This window comes from Fukomys damarensis, unplaced genomic scaffold, assembly GCF_012274545.1.
Source record: "Fukomys damarensis isolate Sample0158 unplaced genomic scaffold, DMR_v1.0_HiC HiC_scaffold_5, whole genome shotgun sequence".
NCBI lineage: Eukaryota > Metazoa > Chordata > Mammalia > Rodentia > Bathyergidae > Fukomys > Fukomys damarensis.
This window is the reverse complement of record NW_022900917.1, coordinates 83,819,086-83,831,688: the sequence shown is the minus strand read 5'-3', so window position 1 is coordinate 83,831,688 and position 12,603 is coordinate 83,819,086. Positions and strand designations below refer to the sequence as shown.

The window sequence follows — 12,603 nt, the reverse complement described above, 5'->3', positions numbered from 1 at the left end:
CCACTGGATTCCTAGGCTATGCTGCTCTCCCAGCACAGGGGTCATCCACTGGGCACAGGAGCCATCAGGCCCAGCTGTCCCAGTCCCAGACACAACCCTTTTCCAACCCCTGCCTGCTAGTTGAGGGGCCTGAGTTCAAGTCCTGGTTCAAGTCCTCCTTCACTCTCAACCATTCGGTTTCCCTCATGAGGAACGAGCAACGAGTTTGCATTGCCTGAACATCCAGGCTCCTCTCTAGTTGGACAAACTCACACTGATCAGGGCCACTCTCACCTCATTCACTGCCACCTATAGCTGGGAGGGGACCCAGTGGGCACTAGGGGTGCCAGGAAGTCTTGGGGAGTCATGAGAACTCAGCAGGTGGAGAAGTAGGGGGACCACCGGGGCCCTGAGCTGTGATTGATGAAGTATAGCTGGACATAGTGGTGCACACCTGTAATGCCAGCTAAATGGGAGACTGAGTCAGGAGGATCCAAAGTTCAAAGCCAGCCTGGACAACACAATGAGAGACCCTGTCTCAAAATAAAAAATTAAAAAGGCTAGGCATGTATCCAGTGGTATAGTGCCCCTTGGGCTCAATCTCAAGTACTTCAAAACACAAAAAGTCAAAAATAGGGCAGGCATGATCATTGTTTTTCTTGTTCCAGAAGGGGAGACTTCTAGGATGGCTCTCTGAATAAGGACCCCAAAAGTGACTAGATGTGAGCTGAGGCGCAGACCTCTGGGTCATGGGAGATAAAACGGCTTCGTGAATGGGAGTGCCTGCCCTGATTGTGAGATTGGGTGTAATGCGTGGAGGTCAATTCATGGAAGAAGTCTTGGATACGTTTATTAACTCTCATGAGCAGACCTGTGAAGAATTTCTGAGCACTTTCACTCGTCTTTCAAGAGAGGATAACATGACAGAAAGGGGAGCATTTGGGCCAGATGCTTCAGGGAACACATTTATTTCAGTTGAATTTACTCATAAAAGTGAACCACAGGACCGAAATCTTATAAAAGCATCTGCTTCTCTTCGTACTTCATCAGAGTGTTTAGAAGAAGAACACTGACCATCCTCACAGGAGGCAAAATAGTCTCTTCAATAAATGGTGTTAGAAAAACTGAATTTCAACCTGCCAAAGATTAAAACTAGACCCTTATCTTTCACCATGCACTAAACTAAAATCCAAGTGGATTAAAGATCTAAATATTAAAAAAGAAACACTAAACTTACTGGAAGATAAGTTAGGCAGAACTCTTGAAGACATTGGCATAGGAAAAGATTTTATGAACAAATCCTCAGTAGCACAGGAACTCGCAGAATCAACAACTGGGATCTCGTCTTATGAAAAAGCTTCTGCACTGCAAAAGAAACCATCAACAGAACAAAGAGACAGCCTAAATGTGGGAAAAATATTTTAGCAGCTTCTCCTCAGACAAAGGACTCTTACCTAGAATATATAAAGAACTCAGAACAATCAGCCCCCCAAATATAAAGACCTGATTCAAAAATGGGCATCTGAAATGAACATTTCTCAGACAAAGAAGTAAAAGCAGCAAATAAATATATGAAAAAATGTTACACATCATTGGTCATATGAGAGATGCAGATGAAAACAACACTGAGATTCCACCTCACCTCACAAAGAATGGCTGCTATCAAGAAATCAAACAGTAACAAATGTTGGTGGGGTCGTGGGGAGAAAGGAACCCTTCTCCATTGTTGGTGGGAGTGCAGACTGCTGCAGCCACTATGGAAATCAATATGGAGATACCTCAAAGAGCTGAGACTAGAGGCTCCATTTGACCCAGCCATCCCTCTGCTGGGTATCTTTCCAAAAGAATTAAAAGAATCATATCACAGTGATATATGTCCACCTAAGTTTATAGTGGCATGGTTTGTAATAGCTTGTAAAACTTGGAAACAGCCCTTTTGCCCATCAGTTGGAGACTGGATAAAGAAGATGTGGTTTTTCTATAAAATGGAATACTACTCAGCCATAAAGAATGAGAAATTAGATTCATTCATAGGAAAATGGATACATATTGAGGATATACTCCTAAGTGAAATAAATAAGTCATACATGTATAAATGATGAATAGTTTCTCTGGTGTGAAAAACTATAATAGTACATAAGATCCTAATGGTGTAATTGACAATGTGAAATAGGAAGAAAAGGGCTAAAGGTGTTGGGAAAGTGGGCAAGGTAGGGGAAAGGTAATAATGAAAAAGAAAAAAATATGACAAAATGAAAGAATGGAAATAAAGTCTTTCGTAAATGGGGAGGGGAGGAGTGGGTGAAGGGAGTGCAGGGACAAGGGGAAAAAATGAGAACCAAGACCTGTCATGTAAAGGTACAAGATCCCAATAATGAATGTAACTGTACTGTATACCTAAAATGTACCAATAAACTCAATGAGAAAAAATGAAGAACAGACAATGTTGGATGAAGGCCAAAAGATTGGCAGTTCCTTTCCAGGTGATCTGAACTGGCCAGGAAGTGCAAAGGTGGACAGTTTCCTAGATTTAGAAGATACGGATGCAGATGAAGAAATGAAGCCCCAGATGAGCAAAGATTTGCTGCTGCTCGCCGGGGAAGTGGAAAAGGACATAAGCAGCAGTGTTCCTTCTTTCATTCCTCCCGTGTACTAGTCTCATTCGGCTGAAGGGAAGCCGACACCCACTATAAAAGGAAAAGAACAAAAAAAAAAGGAAGAGATACTCGGAGTTCAGCCCTTTGCACTTGATGAAGACTTTGATTATGACAGTGTGGTGTGGCTCTGACTCCCAAGTTCACTTCTGCAGAGATGGAGACCGTGAGGGAGCTACTGAAGCAAGAGAGAAACAACACCAACCCTGACGTACGGGAACCCACAGCTGATTCACTACGGCATCTGTGTATGTATTTTTATTTTGCTCCTATTCAAACAACGTTAGAGTAAAATATAAACCAACTGAAAAAAAAAAAAAAATAAGGCCAGGGATTTAGCTCAGTGGTGCCACCACCTGACTCACAAGCACAAGGTCCGAGTTTGATCCCCGGTACAAAAAAAAATTAAAAATAATAGAAAAGTATGTTCAGCCCTTTCTCTATGGGTTCTGCCCACAAACCTTGGATCAAAAATATTTGGGAAAAATGCATCTGAACTTACATGCGCTGACTTTTGTTCTCATTATTCCCTAAAAAATACATGCTGTTAACTGTTCCCTCTATTAGGTACTGTAGTAATGGAGCGATGGCTCCAAGTATACAGGAAGATGTGCACAGGTCACATGCAAATACTGTAGCATCTTTATAAGGGGACTGAGCACCCAAGGATGGGTCCTGCACCAGCCTCAGCAGATGTGGGCAGTGACTGGGATGTCACTCTGCCCTCTCCAGCAGGATCGTACAGGTGCATCTCCTGCCCGTGCTTCCTGCCGCAGCCCCCAGCACAGAAGGGACAGGACTCAGAGGAGCTGGGGGGCGGCAGAGCCTCCACAGGGGCAGAACAGGAGCAGGCCCTGTCTCTAGGACTCCTAACTGCCTCTGGGGTCCTTCCCAGTGGTGGGCTCTGATTGGCATCCAGCTAGATGCCTGGCAGTGCGCGCCTCACCCATGCCTAACTCCTTCACCAGCCCTACACATCTCACATCTCTGGGTCTCCAAGCCCTGTTTCCTGCTGGTGCTCTGGGAGTGGATCTGATGCCAAGCTGAAGAGGCTGAGTTAACTATGGCATCAAGAGAGTCTAAGCTGTAACTGGCACATACCCAGCTTATGAAAGTACATTTCTGATAGCTGATTATGTGGATGAGGGGTGGTCACAGCCAGGCCACGGCCTCTGCACACCCTAGCCTGGCCCTGGCAGTTCCCGCCTTCAGCTTTCCCTTCCCTTGAGGACCAGCACAGCACCACCATCCCATAGGGGCTGCAGACCCTTTGTCCCTAAAAGGCTCTTTGAAAGTCAGTGAGTCCAGCACTTCTCAATTCCCTCTCAGAGGGGTCATGCAGACCCCTGAGGACACAGAATGGAGTAAAATCCAGTGACTTTGCCAGTATTAGGTTTGTTTTTGGAGCATCGACATCAGGCCCTGGCTCACCCTGATATGTCGTCCTCATTTCCAAGATTCTTTTCATGCTTCCCAACACCACCTTCCTAGCACCTTCTTCAGGAAATGGCCACTGGCCTCTGTCACAGCTAGACTGCCACGTGGTCCTTTCTGTCATCTGTGATTATTTCCTTTAATATGGGTCCTACCACACACACTCCAAGCTCCTGTACCCCCACCCGTGTCAAGGATCTCCAGCACAGCCCTTAGAAGATCGCTGCCTAGGGCAGAGGGACCCCAGCTCCAGAGTCTCTTGTTCCCTCCCACCACCTCCCCGAATACTCACACTCACAGAGCCCTATGGAAGGCTACTTGGGTGTTGGAAAGGGAAGGATGAGAAGCGGGTCTGGGTCTGGTGAGGGAAGAGGAGGGAGGTATATCATAGTCCCACCATCCAAAGTGGCAATGGCAGCTTGAAGATGCCTCCCATTCCCAGGGTAATGGCTCCTGCCCTCCAGCAGGAGATGCCAAGCCTGGGGGCCTGGTTGAGGTCTCTTTTTCTTCCTTCTGAAACTATCCCCAGGATCCATTCTGACCATCACACCTGCCCTGAGGAAACTCTCAGGCCTGAGCCGAGGGCTGGGGTGGTACCTGGAAAGATGCCCTGGTTCCAGTCCAGTCATTGTCCCAAGCCAGCTCTAGCTGGGCATAGCAGGAGTCTTGGGAAACTAGCCAGGGCTGGCAGGGCTCACTTGCCATCACATCTGCAGTCAGGGGGCTCCAAACTCAGAGGCAACCAGAGTGGGCAGAGTGGATAAACAGGGTGAGCAGAGTGCATACGGTGCAGTACCTAGGGTTGCCCAGCCAGACCCTGTCCATCCACTCACGAGCGCCCCATTTTTAGGAAAGTGACCAGATCCCAGTTCCTGGTAGCTCTTCACAGTACCCTCTGTTGGGGTCTTGATGACTGTGGCCCCTTCCTTGTCATCTGTGGTCTAAGGCAAATAGGGGTTTGTACAGCATATGTCCATAACTGTGCAAGTCCTAAAAGAATCAAAGAAACAGTAAAAATAAAATGTTGCTGATGAGTATACTATCCACTCCCTAGAAGCACCTGGTGTGAATCTGGATCTGGACTCTCAGCCTTAGTTCTGGAAGGCAGAGCTCCCAAGTCCCAGAGCTAACCCTGTAGATCCTGTCCCAGCTCCATCGTAGGTCCTCCAGGGAGTCTGCAAAGGGGTTTAAACTCTTCTTGGGTACAGGCCATGGCATGGGGATAAGAGTTCTAGAGAAACATCATTGCACTGGGTGGATGCTAGACGTCTGCACAAGGGACTGAGAGAAGAGCCTCCAGAGGGAAACGGGGATCAGGAGGGCAGCGAAAGGAGACCAGGGAGGCCTGGGGACAGGGAGCCATTGGAGAGGGGGAAGGATGAACCAGGAGGCATTTGCCCTTGCCCCCAAGCCTCTGAGACCCCAGCAAGACTTGAGCGATCAATGGGAGTATTAGCCATTTCCTGTGTCCTGTGTGAACAGCAGGGTTCTATCCCAGGCTCTAGGCCAGCAGCACAGTGAGCTCCAGGGGCTCCCAAGAATGCAGAGATCAACCCTGCCTGGCCCTCCAAGTCAGAATCAGAAGTGTAACCAGGTCTCCAGGTGACTGTGTATGCTGAAGACGAAGGAGCATTGACTGAAGGCCAGATTTCAGCCCACAGTGCTTCCATTTCCCCCATTAAAATGGATTTGGCTCCTCCCTGCCTGCCTGGGAGAAGGCAGAGGGGGCAGACTGTGCATCTCAGAAGAGCTCTAGCAGGGTTGGTTCCCTCTGACCCTCAGGGCAGGGAAGATGCCTTCCTTCTCCCCAGCCCACCGAGGGCCTCTTGTTAAGTACAAGAAGGGGAGGCCACTGGCCCAGGACCAAGGAACAGATGGGGGCCTCCTATGGGGGACCTCCTGAGAGGCCCGAGGCCCCTGGGGATGAGTCACAGCCCTACTATCCCAAGCTCATCTTCAGCCAAATTACCTGGTCTGACCTCAGCTGCCTGGCAGCTGTATAAAGGTGCTCTTGTTCTGGCAGCTCCCCAGTTGCCAGTGGACATCCACGATGAGGCTTCTCCTGGTGCTGCTGTTTCTAGCTGCTGTGTGTACTGCTCTGGGTAAGGTTGCTGCAGGGGTGCGGCGGGCAGGCCTTCCCAGGACTGGGCACTAGCATGTCTTCCTTGGTCCAAGGAAGCTGATGCCATCTAGGGTACGAGCCTGAGGTGGGGGCTGTAGGGAGGGAGAGGGAGGCCTCTTACATGGCTCCTTGCCCACCCATACTTGGGGGCCCCTTTCATTTGAACAAGGTGTCTTGTATCTTTCTGGCTCTTGTGGAGGGAAAACTTCATAGGAGAGGGTTGGGGATGTAGCTCCCGGAAAGTGCAAGGTCCTGAGTTCAATCCTCAGCACTAAAAGAATAATAATAAATAAATAAAACAAATCTCTATGTCTGAGACATTAGGAGTGGAACTGCTGAGACCTGGAATTCATTTAGGGGGCCTACTGCCTCCTCTTCTCAGGATAAAAAATTCCTAGGGTCCAGGACTTAGTGCTAAAATGGAAAGTCCTAGGCAGGACAGGACAAGTGGCTCTCCCTCTTTCCAGCCCACTCTGCACTAATCCCAGTGACCTGGTTTGGGAACAGAAATGAGGCCAGGGGTGAGAGGTGATGCGCTATAGCTTGTGATTATCAGCTGAATAATTATCATCTGAGGATAATTAGCCCCATCAACTTCTTTTGAGCGTGGGGTGAGAGGGTCAAGAAGAGGAGGAGAGAGGAGAGAGAGGGGGCTTTAGAAGGCACTATAGTAGGAGGGAGGCTCACAGTGGGTAGCTGGAGAGACAGATTAAGCAATATTAGGCAAAAGTCCAAAGCTAGCCACAGAGGACAGGGAGTGGTCAAGTTTGGCCTAGGGACACTACTTATGAGAGAGCACAAAGAGGACTGTACTGAGGGATCCTAGGCCAGGGCACTCCACTGGTCTCACCTGCCCTGGGGTGTGGGTACAGGTTCAGGAGAGAAGGGGCCAGGAAGGCTGTGTCAGAAGGTGAGGACACTTGCTGGGACATCTTTGTCCTCCAGGGCTCAGCTTTCCTAGGAGGGTGATTGTACAGTGCTTGTACTACAGAGCACTCATGGGGACTGGCCACTGCTTGAGGATGTAACTAGTGTTAGCCCGGGAATCCTTACCAGCACCAAGTCAGGGAATCATGGAGATCCATGCAGGGAAACAGGTTCTGTGAGTCTTTATAGAGCAACCTAGAACCATCTCCTTGACCTCAGTAAGACTGACAGATGGGCAGCAAAAATGGCTAGGAGCCACCCCCAACATAGAGGTCCTTTTCTTGGGATTCCAGAACCATGACCTGGTGCTCAGCCTAGAAAGGGGAACTGTGCTAGTCTGAGCCTGACCACCTGCAGCCCTCAGATCAACAACAATCCTCCACACTCTTCAGTCAGGGGAAATGGAGGCTGGGGCCCCAGCAAACCCATGTGCAGAAAGTGAGGTCATCTCATTCCACAGATGAACCTCTGAGATCAGAGCAGGTGTCTGTTGCCTAGGATACTTGCACAGGACACACCTGCAGGACACCACTACAGGGTACTGAGACATGACACTCTGACAGGATACCTCAAACGGGATACTTTGTGGGAAACCCCCTATAGGAATCCTCCTTCAGTATGTTCTACAGGACACAGCTCACAGAACATGCATCCTAAATCTAGCAGCAGCCTCCATACCAGGACAGGATACCTGGCTTCCTAACCCTTAACATTCCCAATCCCAGCTCTGGTTCCTTGCAACCGAAAAAAGCTTACTTTGGCTCTGCAGTGCCTCACACTTCATATCTTCCCCATAGAAGACTTCCAGAGTCACCCTGCCTTCTATCAAAAGCAAGTACCCTTACTGGGTACTTCCAGAGTAATCATTATACCCTCTGCTCCGTCCCGCTCATGGAAACATCACTGTCCGTGGGTCAGCCACACTCAGGCAGCCTATGTTCTCTCAAGGGGCACCTTGTCGTACTCCCTGTAGTTGGAAGGCTAGGGCTGAGCACATAGCATCTGGGGTCAGCCATCTCCAGAACCTGCCTAGCTCTCTCCCAGTAGCAGCCTGGACTGGTACCTTTTGCTGTGACCTCTGCATTCAGCCCAATGTGGGGGTCACCAGCATGCCTTTGGTGGATGGGGCACAAGGCCTGGGCTATTATTTCCCTTTAACTTATCAGCTGTAAGCACCTACTGGGATCAAAGTTCTCAGAGTCAGCCTACTCTAGTCAGGCAACCCACCTGCCTCTGGCTTCCAGGCAACCATTTCAGAGCTGGAAATGCCTCAAGTCCTCCTCTTAAGGAAGAAGGGGCCAGGAGTCATGCACATTATACATTATATCATTCATCTTGAGAAGATCAAGAATGTTACTATTCCCACCTCATACATGGGGACATCTTGGCTCAGAGAAGGAGGAGTAAGGGAATAACAAAACTGGAACCTAGATCATCTCTGAAGTCAGCCTTCTCTATAGTAAATCCTGCTAATTGCTTCTCGGCCTTTTGGCTAAGATCAAGTATATTAAATCTTGCTGCCTTATGTTTCTGCCTTCCACCATCCACCTCTCCATCAAACTAATATAGTAATTCAACTATCCATTCATTCACCCATCCACTCTCCCACCCATCCATTCATGTACCATCCATTTATCTATCTACTCTCTATCCATCTACTCACCCATCTACCCACCAACCTCCTCATTATTCCCTCCACCCAGCCATCCTTTCACCCGTCAGTCTACCTACTCATCCATCTATCCATCCACCAATCCACCTATATATCTACTCACCCACCTATCCACCTACCACTTACTCATCCTCCACCCATCCACACACCCACTCATCCATCCTTCCATCTCTCTACTTATCTACTATTCACCAACCCATCCATCCACCCACCCATCCATTTAGCCCTCCATACATCTCTCTACCCATGCACTCATTCACCCATCCACTTATCCATTCATCTGCACATTCATCCATCCATCCGTCTGCCAATCCATCCATTCTTCCATCCTTCTATCTATTCATCCACCCATCCATCTATCTATTTGTTTGGTCTCTCACTGGTTTAGCTGACATGGCTCTACTACATTCTCTAGGGTTCCCAGTCCCCTCTCCAGAAGTAGCCACAGGGCAGGGAGACAGATGTGTATATGAGTTCATAAGGGCTAGGGAATCCATAAGCAGGAAAGGTGGTGAGCCCAGCCTGAGAGTAGCCTGCCAAATATACCCCATGTCTGCTTGTCTCTCAGACATCCTGGCACCTAGCCAGGGGGGATAGAAGGGAGAACATGTTAGAATACCTACCACAAAGTCTTTAGCCCCTCGGCTCCTCTAGGCTCCCCTCGATGAGAGAGGAAGAGGCTTAGAGAGGGTAACCTTGAGCAGACCACTAGGCAGGTGGCTGGGTGTTTTGCCACAACCCCAGCCCAGATTGATGGCCTGTGCTTTCCCTTAGCCCAGGCCCTACACTGCCATGTGTGCTGCGGCCATGTGAACTGCGAGTCTCTAGTGGAGTGTGCCCCGACGGACAAGTACTGTGTGATCACACGGGCGAGTGAGTATCTGGGCCACTGCCACTTGTCCTGACCACCAGCACTGCACAGAGACGCTCCCAGCCCCATCTCTGCCCCTTACCACCCTCCATACCAGCCAGAAGCCCACAGTGACCCTGCCCCACCCTAGGGCAGACCTCAGAGGCACCACTACCCTCTAGTTCACAGTTAAATTAAAAGATTGTGCAGTTGTATGTATATTGCAGTCTGGGAGATGCTACCCACCCCCAGCCAGTGCCAGAGCCTGGATCTCCCCAGCTCCCTGTCTCAAACAAGCAGCAGCCACCCATAACCTCCACTCTTGAGTGCCCTCTTCAAGAGCCTGGAACTCTGCCATGTCATGTGGTCCAGACTCAATAAGAAGGCCCTCTGACCAATACCCAACCTTGCACCCCCCCAGGCTTACAGGTCAGGCCAAGATGGTGACAGTGACAGGAGTTCCAGCAGAGCCCTTTAGTAGCCCTGGGGACCCACATGGATGACCCTGAGTGGGGCAGGAGATAAAAAGTACCCTGAGTATGGCAAGGCTTGAGCCAGCTGCAGAAGACAAAACTGGGCAGGGTGAAGGGTGACCAGGAAGATACAATGGGACCAGGTGGAACCCCCAATTGCGGAGTCCCCACACACCTAAGAAGGTAGCTGACATGGCAGATGGGGACCTAGGGCAGGCAACATCATCCCTGCGTTTGGGAAGAAGTCAGGGGTCCTTTTTTCTTGCACCTTGTTACCACTACTGGGATGATGCCTGACTCCCAATAAATGCAGCTGTTGTGATTATGGGGTACCTCCCACCAGGCTCCCCCAGGCAGGGCAGTCAGGCAGCCTCACTGTGTAGCTTGGGTCAGTTTCCCACAGAGGCCGGACAAGCTCAGACTGGAAGTCATTTCCGTTTTACAGATGCAGTGTTCTGTAGGGGCATCCCAAACATATAGCAGGGTCCAGACCCCATACAGCCCCTGCCCAGCTTCAGCTCCCCTTCATGCCTCTCTCAGTTCAGTGATTCTGAGAGGGAGCATCATGTTTTCACCCACTGCCTCTAAGATCCTCCCTCCAAGTAGAGTAGTCTACTTGCCCAAAGACTCCTGCTCTACCACACCTGGAGACTAGGGCATAATCAACCCTCCATGGTGGCACCCAGATGCATGGTTGGCACTGCTAGGAACTGCTCTTGGTCCTGTGAACAGGTAGGGGGGTTCATGGCCCAGCCTCTCCGGCCTGCACAAGGCAGAGTCTGGGAAGATAGGATTTTGCCCTGCAGGGTTTCAGCGGGGTACAAAAAGCAACAAACCACCAAGCAGAGGGTTCTGAGAATAAACCTGGGAGGTGAGTAAGGGACAGTCTTCCACAGTGGTCCCCAGGATACCCAAGGACCCCTGAGGGCTCCTCTCCTGAAGCCTCAGCTCTCATACCCATACAGGGCCAGAATTCTTGATGGCTCATGGTGCCATCCCAAGGGTGGAGGCTTCTCTCAGTCTCCCCAGGAGTCTGGGCTCCATTCTTGAACCTCTTCCTCTTGACCCCTCACTGAGCATATGTCTGTCTGGCTATTGCTTGTTCACCCATCTTCCCGAGTGTCTGCTGGACCTGGGAAGATGGAGATATGTAGGGTCATCCCTGTCCTTTAAGGGCCTCAGAGGCCACAGCCTACAAAAACCATGTGGTTATAGAGGTACTAGAGGCTGACAGGTAGGGGTGCCCCACAGAGGGGCAGTAGGAGGCACCCTGGAGCCGCATGGGGGTAGGGACAAGACCTGCTGGCAGGACGATCCAGCATGGGTAGAGAGAAGCAATCTACTAGTGTCTCTATGACATACAGGTGACCCCAGGAGATCGTTGGCCTCCATAATATGTATGTGGGCAAAACAGATGCACCCTGGCCCCTGAGGTTGGGGAGAAGGAAAAGTAGAGGGATGGTGTCAGTGTCTGCTACTGATTCACCAGGCCAGGCCCAGGAGGTGAGTGATAGGTAAGGACAGGTCACCTTCTGTCTCCAATCTCCCACAGCTGGTTCAGGAGCCCCACTTCTAAGAGGCCCTCACCATGTGAGCTCCAGGCCAGCTCTGACTGGAACCAGGGCCTCTTCTCTGCAAACCCTCAGCTCATAAGTGCTGGTGAGGGTGCTATCCTATCCATAGCTCCATAAGTGATTTCTCAGAAAAGGGCTACGAATGCTACCTCCTCTTTGATCTTGTCCAGAAAAACAACTTAAAACTAGGCAAGTGCACCTATTAACCATGGTGTTCAATTAAAAGCTTCAGCTGAGCAAGATGTAAAGAAGTGCCATTATCAGGTACCCAATCAGAGCCACTTCCTGGCAGTGACTCAGCCTCATAGCCACAAGTGTATTCTCACTGTCCAGGTCCAGCTTACCAGACCTGGCAGCTCCATTCCTCAGCATTGAAAGGGTGGGAAAAGGCATGACTGACCTACTCAGCTCTACTACTAGCTATGCTCTGCTAATGACTAATGTGTACTCCATGGCCACCATGTGCCACTGCTGCTCTCAACACTACCCTGGAATTTACTCATTTAATTCCCAAACAAGGGCAGAAGGTGGCTTTACTGTTATCTGCATTTCCAGACAGAGAAACAGACATAGAGAGATAAAGCATCTCAAGATAGAATTCTGCATCCACCCCCATCCCATGTTTCCTGGGCCAGATGCAGACAAGAGCCCCAGGACAGGTCCCTGAATGTTCTGCACAGAGCAGGCTAAGAAAAAGCAGCTGCCATCATTCCCGCAGCCTCCTTGCCCCTGATATGTGTGTGCACACTCAAGTGTCCCCCTTCTAGAGATGGGGCACTGTCCAAGACCTTGCAGCACAGCCACCCACTCTGGCTCCCCAGGGCCCATGTAAGACCTGCCTCCATTTTTCCTGGTGGGACTTGAGGTCTAAAGGCAACTGCGGAGGTTATGTTGTCTCAGCATCCCTCCCTACCAGTC

At 50.1% G+C, this 12,603-nt stretch overlaps 1 pseudogene; it reads left to right on the top strand.

Annotated features, from left to right (window-relative positions):
• The first annotated feature begins 788 nt into the window (after positions 1-788).
• LOC104872902 lies at positions 789-9,693 on the top strand (annotated as a pseudogene).
• The last annotated feature ends 2,910 nt before the right edge of the window (positions 9,694-12,603 follow it).